The sequence below is a fragment of the Erinaceus europaeus genome, chromosome 3 (assembly GCF_950295315.1).
Source record: "Erinaceus europaeus chromosome 3, mEriEur2.1, whole genome shotgun sequence".
Taxonomy (NCBI): Eukaryota; Metazoa; Chordata; class Mammalia; order Eulipotyphla; family Erinaceidae; genus Erinaceus; species Erinaceus europaeus.
Genome location: NC_080164.1, coordinates 102,199,094 through 102,211,676, shown reverse-complemented (window position 1 = coordinate 102,211,676; position 12,583 = coordinate 102,199,094).

Below are 12,583 nucleotides of genomic sequence, written 5' to 3'. Positions count from 1 at the left end.
GAGGGATGCTGACAAAAAACCATAAAATACACACAAAAAAATATTGGCAGGACGTTCTATAATTATTCTTATTTTGGAAACAATACCCTAACAGCAAGGAAAACAAAAGCAAAAATAAACCAATGGGACTACATCAAACTAAAAAAAAAAAAAAAAAAAAAAAAAACTTTTGCAGAGCAGAAAGAATTGTCACCAAATAAAAAAGGCACCATACAGAATAGTTGAAGAGCCTCACACACTATGCGTCCAAGGTCCAGTAACCAAAGTATATACAGAGTTCACAAATTTCAGCAATGAAAACTAAGCAACTCCAATAGAAGATAAAAAGAGAGTGCCAATGGAATATTCACAAGAGGAGATATGTAGGTAGCCAGGATTTAATTTAATAAATGCTCTATGTCATGAAATATCAGAAAATACAAACCAAATCATTTTAACATACCTGCTAAATTATCATATATATAAAAAAATCTTACAAGAATGTTTTGAGAAAGAAATATTTCTACACTGTTGGTGGAACTATAAATTGCTCCAGCCCCTATAGTAGTTGAAAACTAGAACTAGTAGTTGAAAACAGTCTGATGATTCCTTAGAACACTAGAAATAGATTTAACTTATGATTTTGAAATTCCTCTCCAGTAGATTTGGCCAAAGAAAAAACACACATACAGCAATAACAACATCATCAACAACAAAATCTTTCAAAAGAGATCATGTATACTTATGCTCAAAGTGGCACAGTTTGCCAAAATCAGCAACCAAGGAGATGTTTAAAAATGCTGTGCATATATACTCAATGGAATAAGACTTAGTGATCCAAAATAATGAAATCTTCTCTTTTGCTATATCTTCGATGGACCTTGAAGGAATAATGTTACATGAAGGGGAAGAATGACTATTAGATTACTTTATTCACAGGTGGAACTTATTAAACAAATCATCAAGGGAAAAGACAACATGGAGCTTGCACAATTTGTGGTCTATTGTACTAGAACCATGTAGGGAGACCAAAGGGAGCTGAGAGAATGTAAGGGAACTCAGCATGTGATTCTGGAATAAGTTGGTACTAAGAGTGGAGTGCAGACACTTATCATGAAAATATAAGAAATGGACCTTGACCAGTGAAATATTTTGGAGAAATACATAACTTGCATAGTATACTATTTTTCCATGTATAAGACCTAGGATTGAGTCTGACCCCACCACACTGAAGGAAGATTCAGTGTTGTTCTCTCTCTCTCTTAAAAAAGTTGTGTTCAACCGGCACCAGTAAATCATGATTTCCCTCTAATAAAGAGATTTCAAAGAGAAGAATGGGGGCAGGGGTGATTCCTGCCATTGTCAGACCAAAATATATATATAAGCAGTGAGAAGTTAAAACTTCTTCCTTCACTGAGCAATAATGGAGAATACCTCTCTTGTGCATCATCAATGACACAGCTCACATATGGTTTGTTTCCATTTAGGTAATATTCTTGAAATGGCAAAGTTTTAGAAATGGATATGGACAAAGTTTCTGAAAGGGGAGGGAATGGAAGAGGTGGCTGTAAAAGGGCAACAAAGATTTATGTGGTAATCAGATTATGTTGCATCTTTATTATAGCAATGTCAGAACTCCACTTGCTATAACTTTTAAAAAATGTTACATTTGGAGGAAAGTGTTTCAAGAATATGCCAGATTTCTCTGCATTATGTTTTATATGCACATGAATCTTATAATCATCCCAAACCAGAAATGTAATTAAAGCAATCTTCATGTGTTGCAGATTGACAAGCCATCAGGTGGCCATGTCACTACATAGCATGATGCAAATTTAAATTTGAGGGGAGTTAATGCTCTAACATTTAAGAACACACACAAGTAATTATTTCTTTGTGGTATGAAAAGAAAATCTAAAGAATTCATTTGAAACTCAAGCCTCTAGTATGTGAAATACAACTGCCAAAAAGCCTAGAGTATTCACAATCACTGATCAGTGTTGTTATTTTTTCATAGATGTTCCTTATGAGAAGCCAAATCACAATAAAAACTTTGTTTCATAAACATGTTGGGGGGGCAGGTGGTGGTGTACCTAGTTAAACACTCACGTTATAGTGTGCAAGGACCCAGGTTCAAAGCACTCATCCCCACCTGCGGGAAGAAAGCTTCATGAGTGGTGAAGCAGGGCTGCAGATATCTCTTTGTTTCTTTCCCTCTGTCTCCCCTTCTTCCCTCAATTTATGTTTCTATCCCATACTAAATAAATAAATATTAAAAATTAAGTAAAATTAAAAAAAATAAAACAAGTGGCACAATATGTTGGTTAAATAACCAGCTACAATACCCTGAGACCCACAAAATTTTGAAAAATTTAAAAATATATGTATTCTCTTTATTTTTTAGATTGAGATCCAGAAATTGAGAGGAATGAGGGAAATAGATAGGAAGAGAGGCAGAGAGACACCAGCAGCCCTCCTTCACCATTGTAAAGCTTTATACTTGTGGTGTGGACCAGGAACTGCAACTCAGGTCCTTGCATTGTAATGTGTGCTCAACCAGGTCACCACCACCTAGCCCGAAAATTTTTTATTAAAGATGTTTTCTTATTTATTTTTATAATTTTTATTAGTGATTTAATAATGATCAACAATATTGTGGGATAAGGGAGGTACCATTCCATGCAATTCCCACCACCAGACTTCTGTATCCCATCCCCTCCACTGGAAAATTCCCTACTCTTTATCCCTCTGGGAGTTTGGACCAACTATCTTTAATGAGGTACAGAAGGTAGGACTTCTGTATTCTGTAATTGTTTCTCTGCTGGACATGGACATTGAAAAGTTGATCTGGGGGCGGAGCCAAGATAGCATCTTGGAGCCACAGCTGCCATGAGCTCCAAGAGACAGCAGCTTGCAACCAGGAATCCATCTGCTGGATCTGGCAGGATATTAGGTTGTCTGTAGGAGGGTGAACATGGTCAGAGTGACACCAAAATACAGCCCCATAACTCTTTCTTGGGCTAACAAACATAGGTCAGGGGAACAAAGGAAAATTCTTTGATTATTCCTGAGCTCCCCCCCCTCACTCCAGTACCAGCCCACAGGGACAGTTCAACCATCCCTAGCAGGCTACCCACTGAGCTATTTTCTTCAACAAAATTCCTGGCTCATCAGGGGTGTCATTCTAAGCCTCTTCCTTTAACCTTTCTTATTTTTTAAGTGCCTGGAGCTCTAATTGAGTGACAAAATACCTGACCAACCAGAGCCTCATCCCTGCCTGGGAAAAACTACCTGGAGGTTTTTTTTTTTTTTTTAAATTTACTAGGTTTTTAAATTTTTTCTTTAATTTAAGAAAGGATTAATTAACAAAACCATAGGGTAGGAGGGGTACAACTCCACACAATTCCCACCACTCAATCTCCATATCCCACCCCCTCCCATGATAGCTTTCCCATTCTCTATCCCTCTGGGAGCATGGACCCAGGGTCATTGAGGGTTGCAGAAGGTAGTAGGTCTGGCTTCTGTAATTGCTTCCCTGCTGAACATGGGTGTTGACTGGTCGGTCCATACTCCCAGTCTGCCTCTCTCTTTCCCTAGTAGGGTGAGTCTCTGGGGAAGCAGAACTCCAGGACACATTGGTGGGGTCTTCAATCCAGGGAAGCCTGGCCAGCATCCTGATGGCATCTGGAACCTGTTGACTGAAAAGAGAGTTAACATACGAAGCCAAACAAATTGTTGAGCAATCATGGACCCAAAGCTTGGAATAGTGGAGAGGAAGTGTTAGGGAAGTACTCACTGCAAACTCTAGTGTACTTCTGCTTTCAGGTATATATTTTGCAGTAGTTTATGGATATGTGTGAACACATGCTCTCTCTCACAGAAACTGGTGTATATCTAGGTTTTGGGACTTTGCTAGAAAGTGAGCCACCTGAGATGAAATTAGAGTATACTATGAAAGGAAAGGTCTCACCCGAGTAATGAAGCTGAAGGGTTGTCATTCCACACGTGAAGTCTATGGACACAGTCTGAAGTGAAGCATGTTGAGGTGGCAATTGTTGCGTTGGTTAGATTGTGATCGGCGGATGCAATATTATCTGATATGGATTGGGAGAGGCATACGGGAAAGTGGGCCTTATCCAAGGGTTCCAGGACTGGGGGAAGTAGGGGCTCTATAGTGGAGATGTGAGGTTCCTGCTGTCTTAGGGTTCAAAAAGACAATCGATAGTTAATGTTATCATCACATTATTTGGTAATTGGGTTAACTTTGAAAAGTCCTTTTGTTAGGGTTTGCTGTACAGTATCCAGTATCTTGTTTATAGCTTTGATATTGGATGCTTCTAATCTACTTGGTCTAGGCTTTTGAGAGAGTCCGCATATCAAATACACAGCCTATATATTAAAAAGGTTCAGTTTGTGTTTTGAGAAACTTTGAGACGTACACCTGATTTTCCCACTCTCATATTAATTAACTACTGATTTATATGTCTACATTTTGCTAGGAGTGTACATAAACACCATTCCCACCACCAAAAGACTGTGACCCATCCCTCCCACCCACTCCCACCCCCCACTGGTCCAGGAAGCTGCATGTCTACCCCTCACCACAGGATTTTTACTTTGGTGCCCTACTTACAATTTGCTCAGGTCCTGCTTTTAGTTTCCCTTTCAGATCTTCTTACTCAACTTCTGTTGATGAGTGGGATCATCCCATACTCATCTTTATCTTTCTGACTTAGCCCACTTAACAGAATTCCTTCTAGCTCTGTCCAAGATGGGTCAGAGAAGGTGTGTTCATTGTTCTTGATAGCTGCATAGTATTCCATTGTGTATATATACCACAGCTTTCTCAGCCACTCATCTGTTGTTGGGCACCTGGGTTGCTTCCAGGTTTTAGCTATTATGAATTGTGCTGCTATGAACATAGGAGTACACACCTCTTTTTGTTTGGGTGTTCTGGAGTCCTTGGGGTATAAGCCCAGGAGAGGAATTACTGGATCATATGGAAGGTCCATGTCTAGCCTTCTGAGAGTTTTCCAGACTGCTCTCCACAGAGGCTGGACCAATTTACATTCCCACCAGCAATGTAAAAGGGTTCCTCTGTCCCCACATCCTCTCCAGCATTTGTTGCTGCTGTCCTTTTTGATGTATGCCATTTTTACAGAAGTGAGGTGGTATCTTAGTGTTGTCTTAATTTGCATTTCTCTGACAATCAGTGACCTAGAGCAGTTTTTCATATGTTTGTTAGCCTTTTGGATCTCCTCTGAGGTGAATGTTTTGTTGGTGCTAAGTTTGCTGAGCTCTTTATATATTTGGTGATTAGTTTCTTGTCTGATGTATGGCATGTGAAGATCTTCTCCCATTCTTTGAGGGGTCTCTTTGTTTGTTTAATGGTTTCTTTGGATGTGCAGAAGCTTTTCAATTTGATGTAGTCCCATTGGTTTGTTTCTGCTTTAGTCTTCCTTGCAATTGGGTTTGATTCATCAAAGATGTCCTTGAGGTGTAGGTGGGAAAGTGTTTTACCAATGTTTTCCTCTAAGTATTTGATTTTTTTCTGGTGTGACATCTAGGTTTGATCCATTTGGAGTTGATTTTTGTTTCTGGTGAGATAAAGTGGTTCAATTTCATTCTTCTGCATGTTACAACCCAGTTTTCCCAGCACCATTTATTGAAGAGAGCCTCCTTTTTCCATTTAATCTTTTGGGCCCCCTTATCAAAGATTAGATGTCCATAGGTTTGGGGAAGGTTTTTTGTTTTTTTGGATACTTCTTAACTTTGTCTGTTTTTGCTCAGGCTGCTTTCAGCCAATCAAGTGGTCCAAACTGCAGATCTGACTGTTAAGGGGTTTTTCTACTCTTTTATTTTATTACTACTATTATTATATACACGTGCCCTTTTCCCATAGACCTTCTTCAGGTTGACCAAAATTAACGGTTGCATTTTTTTTCCATTGCTAGGTTACTGGGTGTCCTATCCATTGTGAGAGGACACTTGTTTCTCTCCAACTTTTCTCTCCATACTCCTTTAGTCCATCCTGCTAGCTAAGTAATAATAATAATAAAAAAACTCTTTCCTTTTGCTGCTCTTCCTTTTTTCTTCTTTCTTTCTTCCTTCCTTTTTTTTTTTTTAAATTCTATTCTTCTTCCTCCTTTGTTTTCTGAATTCACTGATACTCGCTTGTGAATTATTTTGAGGAAGGAATTTGACTTGGAGTGGACTCTATGTGTTTGTTTTTCTCTACTTCCTTTTCTCCCTTTATATGCCTAAAATTTATAGTGAACCGTAGATTTGCATAATTGTCCATTCTTGCTCTCCCTTTTTTCCTGTCTCTCTTTTTTTTTTTGTTTGGTTTCTATTTTGCTTGGACTGGATGTGTTGTTTGGCTAAATGGTATTGGTTGAACGGCATCAATCCTTGCCTCAGTTACCATTGTTGTAATTTCTGAGGTTGGTGACTGCATTTGTCATAAAGGTCTTTAGTATAGCGTGGCTTGTACTCAAAACACAACAACTCAAGAAAGACAGAACAGGAAAATGAAAACCACATCAATAACAAAAATGGTTAAATCAAGAGCAAATAAAACTGCTACCACAATGAATAAGGATAGGGGCCCAGAAGAAACTCCAAATCAGTCAGAAGCAACCACAGATAAGAAAAGCATGCAAGCAATAGTAAACCTAATAAACAGAAATGAAAACAACTATGGAGGAAAGGGCTAGCAGAATTAGGGAAACAACAGAGAATGACCTCAAAGATAATACAAGCTACTTCTAGGTAATTAGAGAAATGAAAGCTGACACAGCTGATCTAAAAGGCCAACTAGCAGAATAAGCTAATACTATAACTGAACTGAAGAAAGAAGTTGAGGAAAGGGAAAGCAGAAAACAGAAATAATCAGACAGAGGATGATTTATAGAAAACTAAGAAAGAGGTAAAAGAGTTAAAAAAAGAGATTGAGAGACACTGAAAACACAATAGAGACACATGGGATGATCTCAAAAGAAGTCACATTCATATAATTGGCCTACCAGAGAAATAAAGAGAGAAAGGGGAAGCAAACATTCTAGAGGAAATATTGGAAGAAAACTTTCCAGATCTAAACAAGAGAAAAGACCTTAAGATTCAAGAGGCCCAGAGGGTGCCAAACGGAATCATCACAAACCTGAATACACCAAGATACATCATAGTAACTATGAAAAGAAGCAAGGATAAAGAAAGGATCCTAAAGGTTACAAGAGAAAAAAAAGTCACTTACAGGGGAAAACCCATAATACTATCAACAGACTTCTCCACTCAAACTATAAAAGACAGAAGAGAATAGCAAGAATCTAGCCCTGGATGAAAAATGGTTTCAACCAAGGATAATAGATCCTGCTAGACTTTCATTCAAATTATATGGAGGGATCAAAACCTTCTCAGACAGACAACAGTTAAAGGAGGCAACCATCACCAAGCCTGACTTGGAAGAGGAAATAAAAGACCTCTTATAAACAAGAACATCACTATAATACCTGCAATATATAGAGCAAATAAAAAAATTATTAAATAATGGCACTACAATACATTAAATCCATAATATCAGTAAATGTCAGTGGCTTAAACTCACCCATCAAAAGGCACAGAGTGGGAGGATGGATCAGAAAACACAACCAACCATATGCTCCTTGCAAGAATCCCATCTGACCCAATAAGACAAAGATAGACTTAAAGTGAAAGGATGGAAAACTATCAAACTGGCTAATGGACCAAAAAAAAAAAAAAAGGTAGGAACAGCCATTCTCATATCTGACACAATACACATTAAATTAAATAATGTAATAAAATATAGAAAAAGCCATTACATACTGATTAGAGGATCAATCAACCAAGAAGTTTTAACAATTATTAACAGCTATGCACCCAGTGAGGGATCTTCTAAATACATCAAACACCTACTGAAAGAACTACAGAAATACACCAATAGTAATACAATAAGGGTGGGAGAATTCAACACCCCACTCTCACACTTAGACAGACCATGAAGCAGAGAATCAACAAAGAAACAAGAGAATTAAATGAAGAGAAGAACATTTTCAGTGTCCTTCATCCCCAAAAACTGGAATACACATTCTTTTCAAATTCACACAGCACATCCTCAAGGATAGACCACATGTTAGGCCATAAAGACAGTATCAAAAACTTCAAGAGCATTGAAATCACCACAAGTGTCTTCTCAGACTACAGTGGAGTAAAGCTAATATTCAACAACAAACAGAAAAATACTAAAAGCCTCAGAATTTGGAAACTCAACAACATACTGCTTAAGAACTGCTGGGTCAGAGAGGCACTCAAGCAAGATTTTCTAATGTGCCTGGAAACAAATGAAAATGAAGACACAAGCTATCAAAATATTTAGGACACAGCTAAAGCAGTATTGAGAGGGAAACTCACAGCCACACAATCACATATTAAAGAACAAGAAAAAGCTTAAATAAACGACCTTACTGCACACCTTAAGGATGTAGAGGAAGAAGTATAAGTTTCTATTACCTTGAATAGTTACTCATAGTTTTCAATATACAAGTCTTTCACTTCTTTAGTCAGCTTTATTCCTAGGTATTTTATTGTTTTTGCTGCAACAGTGAATGGGAGTGATTACTGGACGTCTTCCTCTTCAGATGTAGTGTTTGCATAAAGAGATGCCACTGATTTTTGTGCATTGATTTTGTAGCCTGACACCTTGCTATATTGCTTAATAACTTCCAGTAGTTTTCTGCTGGATTCTTTAGGTTTTCTATGTATACTATCATATTATCTGAAAATAGTGAGAGCTTGACTTTTCCCCTTCCAATCTGTATTCTTTTGATTTCTTTCTCTTGCCTGATTGCTATGGCAAGAACTTCCAATACTAAGTTGAAGAGTAATGGTGATAGTGGACTGCCCTGTTTACTACCTGATCTGAGAGGAAACACTTTCAGCTTCTGTCCATTGAATATGGTGTTGCCTGTAGGTTTGCTATATATGGATTCCACTATCTTGAAGAATTTTCCTGTCTATCCCATTTTTTTTTAGTTTTGAGCATGAATGGGTGTTGGATTTTGTCAAAGGCTTTCTCTGAATCTATTGAGATAATCATGTGGTTTTGAGCTTTGCTTTTATTGATGTGGTGAATGGCATTGGTTGAGTTACATATGTTGAACCAGCCTTGCATTCCTAGGATAAATCCCACTTGGTTGTGATGAACAATCTTTTTGATATACTGTTGTATTCGGTAGGCCAAGATCGTGTCTAATATTTTGGAATCTATGTTAATCAGAGATATTGGTCTGTAGTTTTCCTTTTTTGTTGTGTCTCTGATCTGCTTTTGGTATCAGGGTGATGTTGGCTTTATAGAAGGTGGAAGGGAGTGTTCCTATTTCCTCGGTCTTGTAGAAAAGCTTTAGAAGTATGGGTATTAACTGTTTCCTGAAGTTTTGTAGAATTCACTTATGAAGCCATCTGGTCCAGGACTTTTGTTGTTGGGGAGATTCTTAATAATGGTTTCGATTTCTTTGTCTGTGATTTGTGCATTTAGGTTTTGTATTTCTTCTTGGTTCAGTTTTGGAAGGGCATATGCTTATAGGAATTCTTCCATTTCTTCCAGATTCTCTAGCTTGGTGGCATATAGTTCTTCATAGAAGTTTCACAGGATTTTCTGGATTTCTGTGGTGTCATTTGTGATATCTCCTTTATTGTTTACAATTATATTAATTTGAGTCTTCTCCCTTTTTTTGCTTAGTGAGTCTGGCTAGGGGTTTGTCAATCTTGTTTAATCTTTCAAAGAACCGACATTTTTTGTACATCTTTTGTATGGTTCTCTTATTTTCTATGTTGTTTATTTCTGCTCTAGTTTTAGAGATTTCTGTCTTTCTGGTTGCTTTAGGGTTTCTTTGTTCCTCTTCCTCTAAGTCTTTAAGGTGTACAGTAAGGTCATTTATTTGAGGTTTTTTTTTTCATTCTTTAATATGTGATTGTAAGGTTATGAGTTTACCTCTCAATACTCTTTTTCTCTGTCCCAAATACTTTGATAGCTCGTGTCTTCATTTTCATTTGTTTCCAGGAACGTTTGAATTTATTGCTTGAGTGTCTCTCTGTCCCAGTGGTTCTTAAGCAGTATGTTGTTTAGTTTCCAAATTCTGTGCCTTATAGGAATTTTCTGTTTGTTGTTGAATGTTAGCTTTACTCCACTGTGGTCTGAGAAGTTACTTGGGATATGTTTGGTGCTCTTTAATTTGTTGGTGCTGTCTTTGTGGCCTAACTTGTGGTCTATCCTTGAGTATGTGTTGTGTATATTTCACACACACACACATACAGACACACACACACACACACACACACTCCACTCTGAGTTAGATTTCTTCCCCAAACTAATTCACAAATGAGTATCAGTGAATTCAGAAAGCAGAAGAAGGAGGAAGGAAAAAAAGAAGACAAGAATGATAAAAAAAAAAAAAATTGGTGAAATAAAAGAGTTTTTTATTATTATTATTAGCTAGGAGGAGGGAGAAAAGAGAGAGTGTATAGTGGAGGTAGGATGAACTAAATTCCTCTCACAATGGATAGGACACCCAGTCACCTAGCAATGGAAAAAATAATAACAGTTAATTTTGGTCAAACTGAAGGAGGCAGAGAAAGGGACACCTGTATATATATTAGTATTAATAAAATATAACGGAGTAAAGAAACCTAACAGTCAGTCTGTAGCTTGGATGGCTCCCGATTGGCTCAGGCAGCCTGAGCAAAGAAAGCCAATTGTTAAAAAAGAAACAAAAACAAACAGAAAAACCTCCAGGTAGTCTTTCCCAGGCAGCGTTGAGGCTCTGGTTGGTCTGATATTTTGTCACTCAAATTTAACTCCTGCCACTTACAAAGAAAAAAAAAAAAAGAGAGAGAGAGAGAGAAGGAGGTCAAAAAGGAAAGGAATTGAAATCACACCCCTGATGAGCCAGGAATCTTGGTAAAGAAAAATGCTCAGTGGGGAGCCTGCTAGTAACAGCTATCCAGCCTATGGGGTCTGGTTATGGGGTGGGGGGAGGGGTGGACTTGAAAAGTAATAAAAAGATTTCCTTTCTTTTTTCTCTATTTTCTTACCCAAGATTGAGGTGTAGTCACCTCCTTGGTATCACACTTAGGATGCCTTATTCACCGTCCTGCTGAAGGCACAGCATCCTACCTTATCTAGCAGTTGTTGTTGGAAGTCAAGCCAGCAGCTGCCTCCAAGTCACCATCTTGGCTCAGCCTCTCTGATGGTGAGCTTTTATCTCTAGCTTAAGAAGCAAAGAAGAGTTAGTCCACAATCCTGTTAAGCAATTTTCTCATTGACGTAGTTCTTATTTACTATAACAGCCAAATTGAGAGAGCCTGGCCCTCTACAGCTGGCCTATTAATTTATAAAGAATTAAGACAACTATTCTTTTCAATTGAGACCTTCCCTCCTACACCCATGGGAATTACCTAATTGATACATGTTCAAATTAGTTTGGAATTAAGAAAGAGAAAATACCCACTATTTTTAAATAATGAGAAACTTTCACTGCTTTTATACACTAACCAGAGCCTAGGTCATTGCTTAGATTATTGTAATTCCCTCACGAACAGAATTGGCCCAAATAATTATCCAGTGCTTGGAGCAAGATAAATAATATTTCTTGTTTTGGAAAAATGGAAGATATGAGGAGAAAAGGAACTAGAGTAAATGAAAAACATTTAGCAATAATTTGTAACAACAACAACAAAGCAATTGTGTTCAACTCATCTTTTAATAAAATAACTTGCTAAGGTTTATGAAACTCTTTAACCCAATTATAAAACCTCTAGACAATATCCAATATTTGTTGATGGTTTCTCCTGGTTCCATTTTTTATAGATTTTATCTTCAGATGTTTGTAAAATAAATCATTAACTATTCATTAAGCTCTTACCAAATTAAGGAAAATGATGCCTCCAATGTATTTGTGTATACATGTTGGACTTTAAAAAAAATTAAAGACTTAGTAAGGTGATCCAAAATGACCAGATGGGGTGAGTTCACTTGTGTTGTTGCCAGAGATATACAAAATCTGTAATAAAAATTAGAATTAAAAAACACAGAAGTCATTCTGTTGAGTCAGAAATTACAGGAAGTACCTGGGGAACACAGACACTGCTGTGCCATGTCAGAACACATGTTTCTCAGGTGCACCTGTGTGCCTGGGAGAAGAAAATTGCTGCTCAGGAAATGGGAGTGGTAACAGGTGTGGGTATGGATTAAAAAGGAGGTGAAGGTGGGGCTTGGATATTTATAAACTAACCTACTGGCAAAGCTTACTCTATCTGCTTAGGTGTACCTCCCACCCTGTGCATAAGGGCTCTCTCTCACTCTCTCTCTCCACATGTACTCCAACATGTGGATGTTCTCAATTTTCCTACTTAGGAAAGTTTAAAAATTTCCAAAGTTCAAAATTTCCAGAAAGCATGCTTTCTCCTCAGTCTTTTGTTGGGATTATGCATGTTGAACCTTTAAATTTGTGATGAACAAACTTGACCCATAATTTTCCATAATACAATCCTAAAATCTAGTTAATATGAATATCAACAGCAAAGAATATGA